A 6,853-nucleotide genomic window follows, 5' to 3' on the forward strand; every position below is an offset into this window, starting at 1 on the left:
ATGGCTTTGTCGTAATTAGAAAAGAGAGTTGGAGCCTGGTGTACTCTATGCAATCATAAAGAAGCCTCAGTGCACTCTGCTGTGATTAAAACTCCAAGATATACAGAGAAAGAACAAAAGGCTCTATATTAGAATTCTCTGGCATGTTTAAGAATGAGTTGAGTGGCTCAGACCTAAAGCTATCATACAGAACATTGATTAGTCAAAACACAAATGTGAGCAGACCCCAGGCTGCTGTTAAGAAGAACAGAATAGCACCAACCCTGTACTGAAAGGGTTAAATTAACTAAACTATGAGGCAGGCAAAAATGTGAGACTCAGTTTCCTTGTCTCCAAAACAAGACTTTTGGATTTAGATGATCTGATAAATATCTTTTAGGTTTAAAATGTCATGAGGGTATAAGTCTAAAATTTAGGGATTCTCTATTTTCTTGGGTTGTAAAATGTCTTTTTGGGCCTCCTTGGTAATTCAGTGGTAAAGAATCCGCCTGCCCAAGTTCAGTCCCTGGGCTGGGAAGATCTCCTGGAGAAGGAAATGGCTACTTACTCCAGTATTCTTGCCTGGGAAATCCCATGGACAGAGGAGCCTGGTGGGCTACAGAGCACGGGGTTGAAAAGAGTCGGACATGACTGAGCAAATAAACGATAACAGCAAACAACAAGCTGTCTCTGGGGCTCCTCCTTCATCTGTGAGATGTCAGCCTTTCTTCTCCATCTCACACCTCTCTAAGGGGCCTCACCAAGATCTGTCTCTCACTCGGCCATGGAAGTTTTTATTTCCTCTGTGCTCTCTCCTCTCATAGATTCTTCTGCTTTAGGACCTCCCAGGCCAGAAACCTAATTTGTTCAAATGATGACTTTAGTATGTTACCTCTTCCATAATAGATCTCCATTTACAGAGGGATGTATGCATGTTTCCCTTTCTTATTTCCTTTAGTACTTTCAGCATTAAAATTAGACAGTGAAGCTGAATTCTCTACTCTCAGGGAAAAGATGTATACAAACAAGTAAAGAGAGAAGGAAGGACTTCATTGAGTTTCTTTTGAGATTTAAACAAGAGCAGCAATGACACTATAAGGAATAGGCACAGAATTCCTGGATTTTAATAGCAGGTGCTAGTTTCTGCTTCTGATAATGGCTTAGAAGCTCCTGTCAGAATAGCCTTTCCACAGATAACTATAAACACCACATAAAATGGAAAACACGATCATCTGAAGGCATTAGAGAGCAAACCAAAGTAGGCACATTTGTATGTGTTTTATATGGACATTTAGAGGAAGGGGCCCCACTGAGTGGGTTTTCCACTTTCTCATATTAATAGATTTTAGCCTGAAGGAAAGTCCCAGGCTGGCACACTCGGAAACCAAACCATGGATAGTAAACCCATAGCCTTACTAAGGATAGGGTTTGAGATAACTGTAGCCGCTGAAGAGTAAGGCAGGAAGTAAGAGAGAGCCATGGAGAGGGAGCCCCAAATTCTTTGCATCAGTTGCCCAAATATCTAGATGGGTCTTGAATGACACATAAAGAGCTGAACTGAGATTTCAGTTTCGAGTTTGAGTTCAGCCTAGGTAAGTTTTTGTCAAAACAAAAAAAAATCTCTCTGGAGAAACATAACAGTAACCAGAGTCTCTGTAATGTATCATTTATCATATCCAGGTCTGTTTAAAATTATTAGACATGAAGAGACCTGAAAATATGACTCACACTGAAGAGGAAAACTGACCCAAAGATTGCTGGATGTTGGATTTAGCAAACAAAGATTTTAAAGCAGTGATTATAACTATGTAAAGGATATAAAGGAAGATACTTCTGTAATGAATAATGATATCTCAGCACATATACTGAAATTACAAAAAAGAACCAGATACAAATTTTAGAACTGACAAGTATAATACGTGAAATAAAAATTCACTGAATGAGCTTAATACTTGATTGAAAATGACAGAAGAGTCAGTGAACTTTAAGATAGATCAATAAAAATTATCTCTTCTGAAGGACAGATAAAAATGGTTTTAAAAAATGAACAGAGATCACAGACCTGTAGGGCAGTATTAAAGTAGGTTGAAAATAAATGGATGGAAAAAGAGATACTGTGTGAATTATAACCATAAGAAAGCTGAGTAAACTGTATTAATATCAGATAGACTAGACTTCAGGACAAAAGTTATTATTCATGTTAAAAATGTAACAGTCATAAGTAAGTGTGTACCTAATAGCAGAGCTTCAAAGTACATGAAACAAAACTGGACAGAATTAAAGGTAATAGCAACCACTAGGCACTTGAGAGTTTTCTAGATCCGCAAAGCTTTTCTTACTGTTATTAAAATTCAGAGTCTGATGGACTAAGTACAAATAAAATGAACCTGAAAATAGAAAGGATGCAGGATGTGGAGCATAAAGATTTGTGCTGTATTTCCCATAGCATGGTGTAGGAAGATGGAAAGCAAAGGATAGAGAAATGGATAAGCCTAGGGAAGCCTCACGTAGTCCTCAGATTTTCTGAGCCTGCAGGGCCTTGCAGAAGTGCTGAGAGGGCTGGTAGGCTAAACGAGGGCCCAGGTCTGATTGAGCAGGTTTCAGAATATGCTGCTTTCAAGATTGGATTGGAGTTGAGGCAGGAATTGAACTCATATTTATCAGACACCACTGCATGATGCCCTGTGACCAGATGGGTAAGCTAGATGCTACTGGACCAGATATGTCAGTTGCCAAGATTTCTTGCAACCACCTCGGGAAATAATGTTATCTTCAGTGGAGAGGGAAGATGGAAGGGAATGGGAGACTCTTGAACTGATATATTACCCAGTGAGACAGGTATAAATCAAAAGTGGCAAGACTAAGGAATTAAAAAAATTTTTTTAATGTTGAAATTGAACAGCTTGTAAAAGTACATATCATGTATGTGTACAGCTTAACAAATCATTCAGATTAAGAAATAAGACATTGTGAGTATTTGAAAATCTTTTAGTATGTTCATTCATGGTCACAGCCCCCTTCCTTCCTCTTAATGGTAACCACTATGTTGATGATTGGCTGTTGTTTCTTTTTTTTAAAATAATTTTACTACTTACATAAGAGCAGTCATGCCATGATTATTCTTGTATGGGGCCGTAATTACACACACACACATTTCTATAGTATGTATAACTAGGAATGACTGCTGGGTCACAGGATATGAACATCTTTGCCATTACTGAATTTTGTCACACTGTTTTCCAAGTGGTTCTACCAGTTTTCATGTCCAGTAGAAGGAAATGGCAACCCACTCCAGTAATCTTGCCTGGAAAATTCCATGGACAAAGGAGCCTGGTAGGCTATATATAGTCCATGGGGTCGCAAAGAGTCAGACACGACTGAACAATTTCACTTTTAGTGTATACAAAGAAAAAGAAAAGCCTGAAGGCAAAGTGGTTATCTGTGGATTCCTTGCAAAATAGTTAAAGACAGAAGAGAAGTGATAAACAAGGGAGAAAGAGAAAGTTATATTCAATTAAATGAAGATTTCCAAAGAACAGCACCAAGAGAAAAGAAGGCTTCTTCAATCAGCAGTGTATAAAACTAGAAGAAAACAACAGAAGAGGAAAGACTAGAGAGCTCTTCAGGAAAGCTGGAAATATCAGGGAACATTTTGCCCAAAGATGGGCGCAATAAAGGACGTACATGGTGGAGACCTAGGAGATGCTGAAGGGATCGAGAGGAGATGGAAAGAATGCACAGAAGAACTGTACAGAAGAGATCCAAATGAACTGGATTGCTCTGATGGTGTGGTCAGCCACCTAGAGCCAGGTATTCTGGAGAGAGAAGTCAAGTAGGCCTTAGGAAGCACTGCTGTTAATAAAGCTAGTGGATGTGATGGAATTTCAGTAGAGCTATTCAAAACCCTCAAGGATGATGCCATCAAGGTGTTGCATTCAATATGTCAGCAAATCTGGAAGACCGGCAGTGGCCACAGGACTGGAAGAGGTCAATCCTCATCCCAGTTCCCCAGAAGGATAGTACTGAAGGATGTGCTAACCATTGGACAGTTGCCCTCATCTCCCATGCTAGTAGTTCAGTTCATTTGCTCAGTCATGTCCGACTCTTTGTGACCCCATGGACTGCAGCACGCTAGGCTTCCCTTTTCATCACCAACTCCCAGAGCTTGCTCAAACTCACGTCCATCTAGTCAGTGATGCCATCCAACCATCTCATCGTCTGTTGGCCCCTTCTCCTCCTGCCTTCAATCCTTCCCAGCATCAGGGTCTTTCCTAATGAATCAGTTCTTTGCATCAGGTGGCTGAAGTATGGTTGTGCTAGTAAGGTCATGCTTAAAATCCTGCATGCTAGGCTTCAGCATTATGCAAACCAAGAACTTCCAGATGTCCAAGCTGGGTTTAAAAAATGAAGAGGAAGCAGAGATCAAATTGGCAGCATTCATTGTATCACAGAGAAAGCTAGGGAATTCCACAAAGATATCTATCTCTGTTTCATCGACTACGCCAAAGCCTTTGACTGTGTGGATAATAAACTGTGGAAAGCTTTTAAAGAGATGAGAATACCAGACCACCTTACCTGTGTCCTGAGAAACCTGTATGCGGATCAAGAAGCAACAGTCAGAACCCTGTATGGAACAATTGGTTAGTTCAAAACTGAGAAAGAAGTACAACAGGGCTGTCTGCTGTTACTTTGTTGGTTTAATCTATACTCTGAGCACATTATGAGAAATGCTGGGCTGGATGAGTTATAAGCTGGAATCAAGATTGGTGGGAGAAACATCAACAACCTGAGATGTGTGGATAATACTACTCTAATGGCAGAAAGCAAAGAGGAACTAAAGAGCCTCTTGATGAGGGTGAAGGAGGAGAGTGAAAGAGCCAGCTTAAAACTAAATATTAAAAAAACTAAGATAAGGCATCCAGCCCTATTACCTCATAGCAAATAGAGAGGGGAAAAGGTGGGAGTAGTGACAGATTTCCTCTTTTTAGGCTCTAAAATTACTGTGGATAGTGATTGCAACCATGAAGTCAGAAGACGTTTGCTTCTTGGCAGGAAAGCTAGAAGAAACCTATACAGTGTGTTGAAAAGCAGAGACATTACTCTGCTCACAAAGGTCCGTATGGTTAAGGCTGTGGTCTTCCCAGTGGTCACATATGGTTCTGAGAGCTGGACCATAAAGAAGGTGAAGTGCAGAAGATTTGATGCCTTCAAACTGTGGTGCTGGATAAGACTCCTGAGAGTCTCTGGGACAGCAAGGAGATTAAATGAGTATATCTTAAGGGAAATAAACCCTGAATACTCATTGGAAAGACTGATGCTGAAGCTGAAATTCCAGTATTTTGGTCATCTGATGCACATAGACAACTCATTGGAAAAGTCCCTGATGCTGGGAAAGATTGAGGGCAGAAGGAGAAGAAGACATCAGAGCATGATGAGATGGCTGGATGGCATCACTGAGGCAATGGACATGAACTTGGGCAAGCTTCAGCAGATGGTGAGGGACAGGGAGGCCTGGCATGCTGCAGTCCGTGGGTCACAAGGAGTCGAACACGACTGGGTGACTGAACAACAAGTGTATGCAAGTTTCTGTTGTTTCACATCATTGACAGCTCCTTTTTCTGGTGTGTCAGTCTTTAGTACTTTTTTTTTTTTGCCAGCAACGCTTGCAGTATTTTGCAGTCTTCATTCTAAGATGATGACTTTCCTTTCCACTTCTCTGAGAAAATAGAATAATCAGAAGAGATATGCCATGTTGCCATCACTACTTCTACCTGCATACATGCATCAGTGCCCCTGCAGCTTGCCTTTCCTCCCATTATTGTGGAGGAACTGCTCTTAACTGTGACAGTCATCCCACTTGTGCCCTGGGTCCCATCTTTTGTATTTACTCAGGGACATTGCTCCATTAATTCTGTCCTCTTTCTTCCACACCATCATTTCCCTTTCCTCTATTGGATTGTTTCCATTAGTAACAGATAGGCAACTATTTCTCCCAACTTAAAACAACAACAGCAACATAATGATAATTAACGCAAGTGCCAGCAAGTGCTCCATTTTCTACTTTCCTCTATGAAACTTCTACAGAGTTGCTTCTGTTTGCTCTCCCCAATTCCTCACTTCTCATTCCACTCTTGTCTGTCACTAGTGACTGCCATATTGTTAACTCCAGTGGTCACTTCTCGGTCCTTATCTTACTTGATCAATTAGCAGTATTATTATCACTTTTTCTTTAAATTTCCAGGATACTTGTACTTTCTTGATCTTCTTTGCTGGTTCCTTTTCATCTTTCTCATCTCTTAACATTGGATATTCCAGACCTCAGTACTTAGATTTATTCTCTATTTTTTTCTTCTTCACTGATAAACTTAGCCAGTCTCATGGTTTTAAGTAGTATAATTAAGCTCACAAGCTCCTAAATTATATTTCTTTTCTGAACCTGTTCAGGGAACTCCAGATTTGTTTATTCAGTCACTTGAGAGATTAACTTGGCTGTCTAATAAATCCCTTAACATGCCTGAAACCAAACTCTCAATATTTCCTAGAGTTGTTATACATTTGTTTTATGCTGATTAGAGAAAGACTTATCTTCTCTAAACAGAAACTCCCTGTGTAGGGTGCACAGCTTTGGCTCTCCCCCACTTTTTTTGCGACTTTTCCTTCCCCTAGTTTTCTTTTCAGCTAACAGCAGTGCCATCTTTCTTGTTGTTTTAGTCAAATATTTTTGAGTTATCCTTTGCTTCCTTCTTCTTTCCAGCCGTTTCCAATTAACCAATATGCCCTGGTGGATATATTCAGTTGGAGAAGAGGAAAGAGATTTGTAGCTAAAGGAAAGCAGAAAGACAAGGAGGCCAAAGAGCATGAAGCGTGTTTGAGG

This window comes from Odocoileus virginianus, chromosome 16 (assembly GCF_023699985.2).
Source record: "Odocoileus virginianus isolate 20LAN1187 ecotype Illinois chromosome 16, Ovbor_1.2, whole genome shotgun sequence".
Lineage (NCBI taxonomy): Eukaryota > Metazoa > Chordata > Mammalia > Artiodactyla > Cervidae > Odocoileus > Odocoileus virginianus.